The sequence below is a fragment of the Gambusia affinis genome, linkage group LG17 (genome assembly GCF_019740435.1).
Source record: "Gambusia affinis linkage group LG17, SWU_Gaff_1.0, whole genome shotgun sequence".
Lineage (NCBI taxonomy): Eukaryota > Metazoa > Chordata > Actinopteri > Cyprinodontiformes > Poeciliidae > Gambusia > Gambusia affinis.
The window spans coordinates 16588530-16604824 of record NC_057884.1 but is presented as its reverse complement, the minus strand read 5'-3'; positions in this window follow the sequence as shown (position 1 = coordinate 16604824).

The following is a 16295-nucleotide window of genomic DNA, read 5'->3' as shown; positions in this document are numbered from 1 at the left end:
GCTTTTCATTGGTGAAGTTTATGGTTGTAGAAAAAGACTTGATTGCAAATTTTGTCGAATCAAGTCTGTACAGTGGCAATTATATGCTCAATGTGTTATGAAAATGCATTTGAAAGAATAACAAAAATAACAGATGGTTAAAAACAACAAATGTAGTTCATTGAAACAAACTTTTAAAAAAAAAATGAAATTTATAAATGTAGCTAAAAGAATTGGGGAAAAACGTAGACTGTTGCAACAAATGAGCTTGTGTGGCAGAGTGTTTCACAGAACAGGACCCCAATGACTAAACAAACCATAAGCTTACCTTGATTTGATGGATAAGACCCAACACTTTACTTGGTGAATGCAGGGGCCTCCTTGGATTTGACTCCTGGAGAATAATATTACTTTTTTTTGTACTGAAAGGGGGAAAAACAGTTGTTTAAAGCTTGGATGGATGGATGGATGGATGGATGGATGGATGGATGGATGGATGGATGGATGGATGGATGGATGGATGGATGGATGGATGGATGGATGGATGGATGGATAGATGGATGGATGGATGGATGGATGAATGGATGGGTAATTTCTTTTCTCAACATGACGTTATAGAAGAAATATTGAGTGATATGTCTGAATCTAAAAGGCAAAGTTAATCTAGGTTCAGCACTTAAATTGTTATAGTTCACGTAATAACCGTTTTGATCATCCAGCAAAAGTTGCATTAATAATTTATTTATTCAGGAATAAAATCTCTTGAGACTCATTCTCTCATTTACAAGAGAGGATAACCCCAGTACTTCATTGGGGATGGTGTTCTCAAGCTTGCAAGCTATTCTTACAATGTTACTTTAAAATATACCTACAATTGTACCTCCAATTTAGTCGATGTGAAATGACCAAAAGTACAAAGTGGGAAAAAAAATCTAACTATTTCATGACATTAGTTGGGTTTACCCAAGTTTTTTTGAAGAAATAGCAATACAAATCTATATAAATTTCTGACTTTGAATGCACTAACCAAAAATTCTCAAAAACAAATTCTCGTTACTCATTAGAAATAGGTCTCACTAACTCCCCTAAAACAGGACACATTTACTCCTTTTTAATGTCAGAAAATTACCATAAAACCAGTTCTGTTTTTAATGTTAACATTTAATATCAACTGTAAATAATATGGTGCAAAGTGGGAGTGACAGCTCCCTGATGATAATTATCTGATGATTTGAATTAATTTGCAAACATATGTAATAAATAGTTTGATGAGACAGCTTGTCAATAACAGCAATAGTTTAATAATAAAATTACCTCCTCGAAGCATCACAGAAAATAAGTGTATATCAGTGATGTGTGTTTCTGTGTTTACCCTCAATATACAATCCTAAGCTTGTATATTGGGCTGATTTTATTCTGTCAGCTTATTTTATAATGTTGAGTTCTTGGATCCAGACATGCAATTGAATAGAAAAAGCCAGAGCTTGCCTGCTTTGAAGTCTGATTTCCTGTTGTGCTGATGTTTAAGCTTTGCCTTTAGGCTCCTCTTGAAGCGCATAAACACAGCTTGGGAGGAAAAAGAAAAACACAATAAAACTGAGCAACTGTAAATGTATAGTAAGGCCTTTTCATCTGTGTTCAACAACAAATATGATGACAAAAGCATTGTAGATTTGGAGGTGGTCACTAGCCAACGATTTAACATTGAATTTTGTTTACTTACCAATTCGATGCTAAATTGAATTTGTTTAACAAGTACAGTCATATTTGTTTTAAATGCTATTCTGAAGATATATATATATATATATATATATATATATATATATATATTTTTTAGTGTCATTTTGCTTAATGGAAGCTGTTAAATACTTAACTTTAGGCAAATAAAGTATGTCTGTTGTTAAGGGTAATGTATGAAACAGAGCTACAAGCCTGAAAAAGGTTAAGCAAGTTTCATTGACTTAAATTAGAATGTGCTAAATGTACCGATGGATGGCAGCTTCTTTGGAATTGACTTTCTGGACAGACAAACGATAGGAAGGTGAGTGAATGGTAAACATGAAGAATTGTTCCCTTTTGAAAGAGAAACTTGAATCCGCACAGATGTAGCTGTTCAATACTGAAAAAAACTATTTTTATGAGCGATTGTTTCACCCGCAGAACTGCATAGAGTTTAACACTCTATAAGATGGAAACCAGGATTGGGAAGTCAGAAGAGAACTAAAATCTGCAAGTCAGTAATGAGAGTTCAGGGACCTGGAGCAAGGTTTAGAGGCAAAAGCAGAGTAACTCACAGAGCAATCAGGAATCAGGGAAGGGCAATGGTCAGAAGGCAGAAAACAAGTCAGGTAAATGATCAGGAACTCATGGGTCACTTGAAGGCTATAACAGGGAAGACTATAGACAATCTCACCCTGAGTAAGTTCAGAGCAGGAGTTTATAGGCAGCAGCACAGGTGAGAGTAATCAGATGGAGCTGGATTAGCAATCCCAGAGCAGAGGAGCAGCATGAAACATGTCAGGAACAAGGAAATGATGACATGCATGTTTGTAATAGTACCATGGAAGACAGAGAGGGAATAAACAATAGTTTCTGTATTTGTGACTTTCAAGCATAAGAAAACTTTAGATATATGGAAGCTCATTTAGTTTTATGGTAATCAGTTTGTGTCCATAAATCTCAAAGCTCATTTTTAGCATACCACTTCCTACCAGGGCTCCCAAATGACAATAATAATAATCTCTGTTTTCTACATAAACATTAGTAAAATGGCTTTTGCATGACACTGTGGCAATTTTGATTTTATAGATCTTTGAATATAATCATCTAACCAAAGAGTATTTATAGAATTTGGTTTTAAAACTTTCCTTTTGATTTAGTTTGGTTTTATCTTTAATTTCTTTTTCTGTAACCTTTTTTATCTACTTGGACATTTTTGAGTTTGTGAGTACATGTTACCACTGTGGGATTCCACAGTGCAGAGGAGCAGCATGTGGGAGCTATGTTTTTCACATAGCTCACATCCTTAGACTCTAGCATTAGGAGCAGGTCCTCCTAATGCTAGAGTGTTATTGTGATCTCAGAACACTGAGGGGCAAGTGAACAATAAGTATTGCAACATTATCGATTCAGTCTCTAAAAATAATTTTGAAAAGAGCATTATTCCCTCGGCCTAGAACTGTGGGGTATGAGGAAAATCTAATATCCTGAAACATTTTTGCTATATCACAATACACGATATATAAATCACGGTATTATTAAATGAGCTCCAATGTTATTTTAAACTAGACTCTTTGCAGCATGATGTCACCCACACTCATGTAAAAAGGGATGCAGTACTTTGCTATGAACTGTCTACACAATGACTAGATAACAAGGTGAGAAATAAGTTTTAACTAAGAATAAAATAGCGAGGGAAAGATTTGGCTTTGACAAACTTAACAAATAGATGTGCTGTGGAATATGGTGTGTTTTGGTTCAGTTTAAAAATAAAAAAAGGCGACCTACAAAACTGACAGATCATCAGTAGAGCAGGTGATTAAATTAGCTAATAAGCCACCGCTCTGTTAGCTTGTGATCACTTATTATTAAAGGCAAAATACACACCAAATCTAAAAGCATAAAACTGCAACGAACCGAATGTTCTTTTCTAATTGCGGGTAATTTTGGAATGTTTTTGGTGCGATAGACACTAGAAGGAGCTGATACATAAAGTTGCATCGGTGTCCGTTGCTATGGCAGAGTCTGCGTGTATGGTAAAGCCGACAGAGACCGAGAAAAACAAAAGAATGAGTAGTTTTGAGATATTTTTTTTTCCATTGCATAGCACTAAATGAATCATACCTAAAACTCCAGGTTTAACTTTAACGAACTAGTTCTACCACGGCAGCGCGGCTATGAACGTAATGTAAAAGAATAGTCTGCTTAGGTGGAATAAATTTTTGGTACAACCATTGTGGCAATAGTTTTATAACATGTTTCACAAATTACGTCAGTTTGTTCGACATCCTCCATATAAAAGCTGAACCATTGCCAAATTATTGATCCAGCGCTGTTTCTCTTCGGAACTAGACTAGTTCATCTGATTCGTCTTGAGCTACAGTCTCATTTACGGCTCGCTTCAAACTCTCGCTGTCACCATGTTGTTTGTTTCCTCTGCGCAGCGTGATTGGTAGAAAATTTTCAGGTTGGGAGGGGGGAGGAACTAGTGATGCATTCATAGGGTGTCGGATAAACCATATTCGCAGTGAATTTGACGGCGAAAGTTTATTATTTGAACGATAATTTATACTCGATGGTTGCGACATAGTCATTTTAACAATCATAAATTGAAAATACCGTAATACATCGAGTATACTCAATACATCGCCCAGGCCTAGCTCAGCCTTCACAAAAGTTAAAAGCAAAGGAATTAAAGTAATTTAATATTATGAAGCACATTATCTGATTTTATTGAAGATTGTGAATGTGTAAAAAATTGACTTTCAACATGAGAGGCTAGTACTGGATGTTCTGTCTACAAACTGAAATGCAGATTAAGCTAACAGATGACATGAATTGTAGAGAAGTTGTTGATGGAAATATTCAACCAGTATCAAAAATCCTTCTATACAGTTAATGTTTTTTTTTTGTTTTGTTTTGTTGTGTTTTTTTTTTTTTTTCATCAAAAAATACACAAGTATAACAGAATCTTTTTTATTAGTGTTTTTAAACTTGCTGTGGGACACACAAGGTGATTGTCCCTGCCCCATCTCACACTGAAGCAGATAAGGAAGGATATTGTAGAAGTCATTTTGATTCCTTAATAACTCCTTTACAGCAAGTGACTGATACTCAAAACTGAATCAATGACTCAGGGATTTGATCAGCAGCACATCAAATACACAATGCACTTAGTTGCATTAGATGTTCTTCTTTATTCCCTGATTTATTGTGCATTAGAGTGACAAATTGATCTCGCAAGTTCTGGATTCACCACCATGAAATAAAAAGGTTTCCGCACCCCTGAGTCAATTCAGCTTAAGGCCCCCCCATTCAGCCTTGGGCAGTACTGTTTTGTCCTTATCATTTATCAGAGCGGACACGTGTGTGGTAGAAGTTCAACAGAGCACAGCTTCTCGCCGGAGCTGGAAGCTTCAACACTGCCACCAACAGGTCACAACACAGAAGCATTTCTTCTTCCTCTTGTTAAACATCTCATTTTATTCAACCTGATTTTTTTTTGTTTGTACTGGGTATGAACAAAAAAAGACGTACCCAGAATTTTAAACTTACTTCAGTGCAAACATTTTCAACTGTGTAATCTTGCATTTAACATATTTTGTGAGAATTATGTGTCCTATTGATTCGGTGTCCTATTGTGTCAATGCTACCGATGGTAAAATTGACAAACTTTTTAATTAATTTTACATCCAAAGTGAAGCACTTTCAATTTATATTATTATAAAGCTTGTTTCTTAATACTTTTTGAACTTCCATTTAGTAATTCCCAATGTTCTAGGTGCATGACATATATAGTCTATAAGAAAAATTCAACCCCTTGGATGTTTAACTCTTTACCTTTGATTAAACAAAATTATTAAAAAAAAAAAAGTTTAAATATCAAAGTGGAAACTAATTTTAACAAAATGACAAATAAATAATATTTACAATAAATAAAAAAATGCTTAAATGTTCACCAGGGTTTAGTATATTCACTTTACTCAGCATAGAGTCTGTATAGAAAGGTCTTTCTCAGACTTGGATGTCTACACAGTGCAGCTTTACTCCTTTCTTCCTTTTAAAACTGTTCAATCTCTGACAGGTTGCGTGTGGATCCTGCCCTAGGAGTTTAGTACCTTTTAGTCACTGTAGATGTAGGTATTATGTGACACAAAGACACGTTTCCTTTAGCCACTGGTCACCTGACTGAATGAGAACCCATATTTAATGTTTATCTGTACATATCTAAGATCTTCTTTGGGAAAAGTTAATTTGTGATCCTGCTCACACAGGGAGCAGGATGGTAATAAAGGACCTAAAAAAAGATGTTCAAAGCTCACTGTTGGAGAATTGCAGCACACAGTGTGCGTGTGTGTGTATGTGTGTGTGCGCTCGGGGGCAGGAGAGGGAGGGTCAGCCAGAGATACTTGCAGACTCTTTGGCAAGTTTATGGTCCTCGATGGCCTGGACACCCCCAAGAAAAACTGATTTCACACAATATGAATTGTCAAATGCATTAGTTATAATATATGTCTGCTATATGTATACAGACAGAACATTGTTGTTTGAAATTTGCTGTAAGATAGTCATTAAGCCAGAAAAATATGGAGTGGCTTACAAAGCAAATGCTTGTAAACAGATTAGTCAGACTTTTTTGTGGCCAACTTGGCTCCTCATGCAAACTCTTTCATTAATCACATAACAACAAATGAGTAAATCAAATACAGGTCCATGTTTTTTTTCCTCATGGTCACTTTTGATTGACTTTGTAGAGTAGCTCATTAAATGTACCACTTTTATGGCCCAATGAATAAATGGAGAAAGACTAATCAATACTGTTGAGTGCATCTTAGATTATTCACATATCTGAACTTACTGACAAGTGTGGCTGATATTTGTACAATGAATTGTATGAAAAAGCTAAATAAAGAATGTTAAGATTAATAAATATACAATTTAATGTTTCACTTACTAGCTGACAATTTGTTTGTAATGTGGTGGACTAAACTGGAATTGGACCCCGAACCTCAGGTTGATTCTGCTGCACAGCTACCATCTGACTGTACCAGCATGCTAACCAAATGCATTTGTGTAAAGTAAAATGTCACAATTTGTTGTTAGAACTCAAAGTAGTGAGGCAATGTAAAGGCTAAATGATTTTTATAGCATAATAAAAGTCAGTAGCTAATAAAAGACTGAGTTAAAATGGAAGAAGGAAAGTCTAGTTAACTAAATGAATTGCTGCAGAGTGGGGATACAAACTGTAGAGCCAAAGGCAATCAGTACAGGGAACTAAACAGAGCACGAAATGAGCTTGTCAAAGAAAAGCTAAAAATTACAAAACAAATCAGAATTTTAATATGTGAACTACTAAAGAACAGAAAACCATAAAACACCTGGAATATCAGAAGTCAGAAATGAGCTCAATATTGAACATCAGGCATGCCAAAACCAAAAGTAATCAGATAAAACTAAATAAAAAAGCAAAGTAAACTACAGATAATGACACAAAGAATGTAATTTTCTGTCCTAGCAAAACACAATTTGTGGAAAAATGTTTCTAAACACTACAGGAGTTTTCCATTAAGCTATGTGCCTGTGTCAGATGAGATGAAATTTAACTTTTCATCAGCAACCACCCAATCTGGATCGGGTGTCAAACAAAACAAAAAAGAAGTAATATGTGCCATGATGTTCTGTGTCTTTTCCAAAGATCCAGGGAAACCTGTTAGAGAACATTTCATCATAAACAGTTTGAAACATCAAAACAGTTCAACATCACATTTTCAATAAAAATTAGGCAGCATCTGCCAGTTAACTGGAATTGGTATTTAGCAGATCTTTCACCAGGGTAATGACTTAAAACATACTTTTTCTCTGCAGCAATCGATTTACCAAAACTCAAAATTAACTCCTTTCATCCTCTCATTGCTTAGACATAAAAGTTAGAGAAAACCTGTAGGGTGTGCTGAAAAGAAGACAGCATGACAGGGATCCAGATTTTTAAAAGATCAGAAACATTTTGCAAAAAGTTATGGTTAAATATGCTTTACTTTATATATTCCAACCTTGAGTGCAAAATATTGACAAAAGGGTTATCATTTTTTTCCCACGTTGTAGCATTTTGCCAAAAAATGCTACTGTACACATAGTTTAAGGAGATCACCTTTAAATTTGTGCAAGAATAGGAGAAAAAAAGATAAACAACCCACTTAAAAAATTGCAGATTTTTTTTTTTAGCTTGAACGGAAATATGTGAAATTTGGAAAAAACTAAAAAGTAGAAACAAAACAAAATTATCTACAATTATACTGAGCAGACTGTCCTTGAATTTCCACAATAATTGCACCTCCTCATTGGATTTTATTAGTGCAATTTTAAAAATATATCAGTATTTTCTTTTGTTCATACTCCCTGTATTGATTTTAATCAGACTTAGATGAATTGCAAAACTGTTGGCCAGAAACATAAAGAGCTATTCAGTGAGTGGCAAACATGAGGGGACAGCCAATGACAGGCTAAAACTTGTCATATCTGAAAATGTAACCATTTCTTACTGAAATGAAATGGTTCCACATGAGTGCTTAAAGGAAAAATAGGTTACTTTTTATCCCACCAATTTTTCAATATTGATGTCACATTTACAGCATCTATTATCAAACCTATGAGTTTACACTGAAAGTGTATTAAAGGTTACCCTGTTCTCAAAGTGTTTTTATTTCCAACAGTTCAGCTCAGCTGATTATGTTGCTTTTGATTGTTTCTCTAAAGGGTCTGTTGTAAAACTAAGGTAGTACCTCAGTGTAGGTCTTTAAATCTGTTGTTTTGAATCCAAAATGCATAACAAATCAAGGTAACATAGGTCTTTACTTATACTCTGAGAGGCAGATATGGGTTGAATCAAAATGCATGAGTCTTCTTAGATTTAACTTATAACACAGCACTAATGCTTGGACTTATAGGATGCTATGCAATGATAAAATCAAATCGAATATTATTTGACACAAGTGAAAGCTTGTGTTGCCTGGAAACAGAGCGAAAGAAAATTTATATAAAGCTTGCATCCATATTAAGACACTCAGTGGTGGCAACATCCAGTAAATGCATTAGAACTTTTTGTAAAATCTACAGAGATAGTAAGACTGTAGTATTGCTACACTAAATCGAAAGTACAGCTTAAGAAGCGGAAGTTCTTGTGAATACCTTTGTTTGTTTCTGCTCATCCAACAATGGGAAGATTGAATCATGAGGTTAAGAGACTAAACCAAGACATTCCTCACCCCAGCAACTGTAGTTTACTCAAACATATGCCAAAAATATTCCTATTCCAGAAGAGTTTTTTGAGGGGGCTGCGTTCCAAAAAGAACCCGTGATAGGCGAAATCCGTGAAGTAGTTACCTTTATTTTTTACAATTACAGTATAATTAAAATTAAATACTCTACATTGAAACCAAAGAACAAAACCTGTTTTCTGGACCATGCAATTTGTTTTACAAATAGAACGCTTTCTTACAAATAACTACAGTAGAATAATCATTGTAATCATCAATACGAAGTACACTAGGACAAATTGTGACTCGCGTATTTCACTGTTGCTCTGACTGTGATGCTGCGGCCTCACTCCGCTCTGTTGTGTCTTTTTCTTCTAAAGCCTGTGGTGCATGTGTGTTTTTTCGAGAAAAGAATGTAGTTGGTGTTTTTTTTTCTTCTGGGCAAAAATATTTGCCAAAATTTGCAAAGCTGCATTACGTATATTTAAGGACCGTAACGTTATTGGCAAGTTACGGTATACAGAGAAGAAGCGCGGAGACTGTTTATCCAATTAAGACGCAGAACACAATGCAACGTGAAATAAAACTGCACAAAAAAATCTGCGAAGCATCGAGACCGTGAAAGCTGAACCGTGTTACAGTGAGGGCTCACTCTATTGTACTTGAGGAGGCAAAGAAAAAGCAAAGTGCTTTTGTTGGGGTATTTCAAACTTTACATTAACCTGAGCAGAAGTCCTTGAAACTCCTCATAGGTCAGTCCCACTGCAGCATCCATCATTGTAGTAACCATGGCCCCTTAAAATGTCTCACCTGTCACACCACCACATTTGGAGACACAAGAAAATTGATTTGCCCAGAACAGCTGTTTATCACAAATGAACTTTTCCCAAAGAAGATTTTAGATATGTACAGACAAAAAAAAATAAAAAAAATTTTGAGTTCTTAACAACACTTTTAGGAACACTCTCAGGGTGATCATGAGGGTCTTCGTAGCCATTCAGAGAAAAGTAACAGTGAAAGTACAAAATCAGACAATTTTATATTTAACCATGTAAACACTTTGAATTGCTCTGTTGATGACTAAATTGTCTTGCCTTGCCTTACAATCTGCAAAAAACATTAAAGTAACAGATGAAAACAATGGGGTATTTTTATCTGATTGAAGTAAACTAACCTTACACTTTTTTCAACAGTTTTTAGGTTGAAAGCATACATCTGCATTGTTACTCAGTGCTTTCATCATTTACATTCACTAACTGTTGTTATCCCAGAGAGAGAACCTAAAATCAATTGTGGGTTACGTCAATCAAGGCTCAGTGATAATTTAGACGGTAATTTTATCTCAATCAGCATCACCAAACAACAGCAATTACCATGGCAGCTGGGAAAGTAATTTCAGGTCTGAAGTTTCCACCAGAAACATAATGTCAAAGTCCCTTCTAGCATTCAAATTCCTCCACAAGTAAAAACCACCGAAGCCTTTCTTTATATTAAGAGATCATTCTTCTCCCCTTTGCCTTGTTGACATAAATCAAGCTGTCATAAGTCAAAAAAGTCAGGTTGTAAAGTAATAATGAATTCTGGACAGAGGTAGCCCTATACCTGATTCCTATCAGTTCTGACATGCATTTCCAAATGCCCTCTGTCAGTGTTCTTCCTCCCTCTCCAGCTCTGCAATGGTTTTGATCAGTGGCTCTTTGGGGAGTCACTGAGCTTCATCTGCTCCAGCTTTTCCTTGTCAGTGTCAGTTATCCGAACCTCACTCTAGAATACCAGAAAGCCTCAAGCAAGCAGCTTAATCATGCACATTGCCATAGGAGCTCTAAATAAAGAATTAATCTTGCTTAACAGTTAATCTTAGTGAGAAAGAGAAGAAAAATATTAAACTATTAGGAGAATGACATTTTCTTTTTCTTTCTAAATAATTTCTTTTGGAATAATGTACTCTGTATGATGCTTTCAGTCCAGAAGTAAAAATGGAAATATTTTCTTTTCTGCTTTATTGTTCAAATTCCCATGGATTATGACCGTCACTTTGAGGTTAACAAGTCAGAATCTTCTCTTTGTGAAATTAACTGAACATATCTTCAGGCATGACAATTTGATAAATTATGGTTTACATATTCTCAAAATCTTAAACATTTTCTGGATTTTGGAAATGAAAATGCATTCTCATATTTTAAATATGAACCTTATTGGTTCTTGTAACAGAGCAAAGAAAATGGCATTCCTGTGTAGATGACAGAAAAACATAATTTAGGAATGACAACATCCACTGTGTTGAAAGCCATTTTTTCCATTTCAGCTGCTCTGGATGCCAATCTGATCAGGTCACAACAGGTTAACTCTCTTCACTTCTCCATTTGCAGTATTGTGGATTCTGTCCTTCACTCACAAATTATCACAATGCCTTAAAATGGAATCTTCTTCCCAACATCATATTTCAATCTTTTCACTCCATTTGGACAATAGTACTGCAATGATTTTTTTTTCTACAACTCTCTGAAACAGTAAAAGTTGATAAAAGATATTAAAACAGATAAATCTCTCCAGATAACATTCATAGCTAGCCCAAGGTTGAATGGGGCATGGAACAGAATTTGATTTGGGAACCAACTTTTAGATAAGATCTTCCATCAGTCACCACAGTGGCAACCTGCTTAATTGTTTGCACAAGACAATGTCTTAGAGTTAAATAGTTAACTAATACTGTTTTTTTTTTTGTTTGTTTTTTTGTCGGGAGGGTTGCATTGTCTGTATGTCAGTTTACATTACATCTTAGAGGCCCTTATGCTGTAAATAAAGTGTGAAGATTGGGTTATTTGTCCAATTTTGTGCTTTATTCTTGCAGTCATGCACAGAACTGCAGGAACACAGCACAAGTCTCTTATTCATCCAGAATAGGAGACAGAAAGTATATGCAGAATGTATTTGATTGTGCTAACAAACACATCAAAGCAATTGCCAATCACTTACTATTCATACAATATATGTGTGTGTTGATTTATTCAGTGATGAAATGTTGTCTGAAAGCAATAACGTCAAGACTCAACAAACTGGCATCCTACCTGTAGGTTTAAAAGCACTCAAGTTAGTCAAGTATGTGTGCAATTCATCATTATTATGACCTATTAAGAGGTTATAATAGTGATGACCTCTAATTGTAATAGTAATAGTAAATATCTATAATTCAAACCACTTACGTTTTGCTGTACTCAGAATACATTATAATTTCTGTTCCAATTCTGACCAGCATTGTTACTATGACACAGGAATCAGCACTCCAATTCCTCCAAATGACTGTCATCATAATACCTTAAATGTTAGTGTATAAGCAAGACCAATATTATGTACGTTTCTTTTTTGAAGATTTTGCATTTCTGGAAAAATGGACACAAATAGTCTAAATAGTGCTAAAATCTGTCAATTTCATTTCATTGCAATTTTTGCCAATTTTATTTTTTAAACACTCAGTTGTTGATCCCATTTAGGGGTCCCATTTGTGACTTGTGATCAAACCAAAGTTAAACGTAGGCAACATTCTGGTGGTGGATATTAATTGGAACTACATTACCGTATCTCTTCTTTACAAGCAAATACAATATAGAAAATGATTTAAAATCAATGGTTGTCAAAGTGGGTATGAAAAATCCCACTTGATGCATGGCCAGTAGATGATTCCTTCTGGTACACAAATAAACCTTCAAAGATGCTTGATAATAAGCACCTGATTTACACTGTCTAAGAATGTGAGGGCTCTTGGACTCCCTCTGTTGGCCCTAATGTCCAAGTCAGTAGATCAGTTTTCTTATGACTTGATTGAGGTCTGATACCATTTAATTAAAAAGAGGCACTTTTTCTTGAAAGAGATAAGATTAATTTCAATACTTTAGATATGACAGTGTCACATCAAAGATATCGGTTTTCATATTCTCACAGCACATATTCAGACACTGCACCGTATTGTGGTCACGATTTGGGAGCTGAAAAACACTTCAGACTAAAAAGGTGGAAAAGGTGGAGCTGGCGTTTATCTCATTTGCAGCAAGATAAGATGAATGCTCTTGTAAGCTTTCGTTCATCTAGAGTGTGTTACCTTCAAATGCCAAGAAGTGGGAGAGAGTCAGAAAAGGCTTCATCTGAATCACTATCTCAAAGATGTGACGTCTGATGGGCCTGCTAACACAGACCATTTCTTTACAAGATAGATTTTGGCACATATTTAGCAACGCTATGGTTTAGAGAACATTTAACCACAGGATTCCTTTTAAATCTTTTAAATAAATTGCACTCTGAGAATTTGCAGAAGCAAAACCACTATTTAAACGTTGGAAGGGATACCATGCGATTTTATCTGTTCAAAACTTGAGCATTCCACACCATTTTTACAACCTCTGACTCAGAATTGCTCCTAGCTGGCTGAAGAGTCACTCCCATTTTTTTCTTCACAATCAATTGTGTTATCTCTACTTGCTCACAAAGAGGTGGAGGTGAAGAGATGGGGAACAAGGAGATGTGGAGAGTTGAAGGGTGGAAAGGTCATTTCTTTTTTTATTTTTGTAAAAGATCATGCTTTTAGTCCAGGGAAAAGAAAAGTGGTTTAATATTATATTTTAGAATGGTTAGTATTATTTTCTGCCATCTGGTTCGTCCTACTTCAGAATCTGAGTGACACTGCAAAGATTTGAAGACACGTTGATGAGTTAAATTCTGATAAAGGACTATGAAGGGTAAGCTTACCAAACACTATCCAGACAATTGCTTTATTTACTGTATTATATCACAAATTAATTGTTGTGTGCATTATGATAATTTGACATGAGTGTTGCAAAAGAAATGAATTTACATTTTCCTCCTTGTTCAGAGATATTTTACTGGACTGGAAGATTTTATTTGTAAAATACTAGTTAAATGTGCCTCATTGACAATATAATGAACAAAGTTATGCCAGATACATTGATTTCTTATATGGTGTTATCACCGTCGATATTGATATTTATAAGCAAAATAAAGTATTATTAAGATGATTTAAAGGTCATTTTGCAGGTTACCAACACGAGTTTCACTAAACCTTAATAGGCAACTTATTAAACACTTCATTTATATGTTAATGTTTTCCAACATAAGCTATGACTACTCCTTATTTTCTACTTGTTTATTCATTTTTGAAAGCAGGCACTGGTTCATTAAGTTTTTCTGGAGCACTTTCATACATTTGTCAATTCAAATGCCGCATTTTTAAAACAGTTAACATGCAGGCCTAAACAGCAGTACTCATGATCAAAGGGACATATTGTATTTGCAAAAGGCACTAACCATGCCAAAACTTTTAAAATATGATACAAACACAGATATTGCCTTCAAACAACCCAGCTTACAATGAAGTGAGTGACCTCTTCTTATCAGTCATTACATAATGGACAACAAAATACAACACTCGGTGCTCTACTGCTTGTCTTTGTAGTGTATTATATCACGTCCATGCCAGTGCCATAAACTGTATTACATTTTTCTTCTCACAAAAAATTGGATCTAGAATCAGAAATACACTGGTGTAAATTTCATTGGTTACATTTTTAAACTGCATTTGAAAACTGAAGTATTTTCAATATTAATGAAAATTCTGTAGACATAAACCAAAATAAAATTCATCAGAGTAAGAAATGCAATATCTGTGTTTGGACTGGAGCATTCGACTCTAGAAATGTCTTAAGGGGGAGTTCGTTTAACTTTTTACTACCTTTACAATCCTCAATCTAAAAGCCTTATTCTGGTCAAAGCCGGACTAGTTTGTTTTACTCAAATACTAGAATAACTCAAACCCAGTTTGAGAACCTTTATTTGATTTGTGAAAAGTTCAACAAAGGGTAACTTTAGTGTTTGTCTTGCTTCTGTACCACCTTAGACCTGGTCATAGGAACTATAATACTTAAACTCTGGACTAGATTGTTCTACACTAACAGCAGAATTTGTATCTACATAATCTGTTTTCTGGATGTTCTCCTTTTATAATTTCCTTTAGTTTTGCATACTACTGTAAGGAAATTGCTGAAATCTACACAATTTCTATCTGCAGAATTCCAGCACAGCCTCTTTGTTTTTCAGTTGTAGTTGAAGCAAAGACAACCTTCTTGCAGAAATCAGCAGGTCATTAGAGGTGGAATAAATTACATTAAAAGCACAAGTATGAAATTGTGAAGAACTCTTAATAGCTCAGGTGCTATTAAGATGAAGGAGGCCTCAATCTGTGTCCTTGCCTCGATGCCACATGAGTGTAAATAACTGCAGGGTTAATGAGGTGTTCCACATGTGGGAGCTTACATTTACTTTCTGATAAACTCCTTGCAGGCACAACATAATTCCTTGCTTCTTCTAATGGCATTTTAATAGTTATCAGTTTATAGTATTGCTTTGCTGTCCGTGCATGGGAGGATGACAGGTAATAGGGTCATGAGGTGTGTATGCCTTTGTATGAGTGTTTATGGAAAATGCCAAGTAATTGCCTCTAATGATAGGAGGGACAAAATGAGCTAATAAAAGAAAACACAGAAGGCAGATACAAGATTAATATGAGGGTAGGACAAAACTTAACACGACTTCTGTACCTCTTTAATATAGTTTTTTTTTTTTTTTTTTTTTTTTCCTGGAGTTCAAGTGACAACAAATTCTGTCTTTTCTTAGACATGACAAAAAAGAGGTAAAATTCCTCAAGGTGTCATGCATTTTGATATTTGCATGCCACGGCAATGCAAGGAGAACAATGCATTGCAATGTGAAGCAATTAGGATATAGGGATCAGCTGGAAAGGGAGGTACACTGGTAAGCAGAGGAAAAGTGAAAGGGACAAAGCTCACAGCTGAGAGAGAGAGAACATAGAACTAAGAGGAAATAACCTGTAACAAAAAAAACACAAACAAAAATGTTAAACAAGGAACACTAAAGAACCTCAATCTAAATGTGCAAATGAAAAAAAAAAACCCTGAAAATAACTAGTACTAGAGTGCAATTTTTTAAATGGTTTTTTTTAAAACATGATTTTTTTTGTTGTTATTGATTTTACTTCTAAAAAGGAGCTGAGTATACAGCAACATGGTGGACTTCTGCTAAAACAAGCAAAAGAAAGTCAGATATGCTCTTCAATCAAACAAATCAAATGATAGTAATTTACCCACCTAACTTGGCTAAACAGGAAAAGAAGAGGATCAAAATAAAAAAAAGCAGTCCAGACTCCTCCAAATCACATGAACATTGTGAACGTGAATACTGTCTGCACTTCAAATGTAAAGGTAAAGCAGAGTCATCCTACAAGTTAAATCCTGGTGGGTATCCAAAACTTTCTCAGAG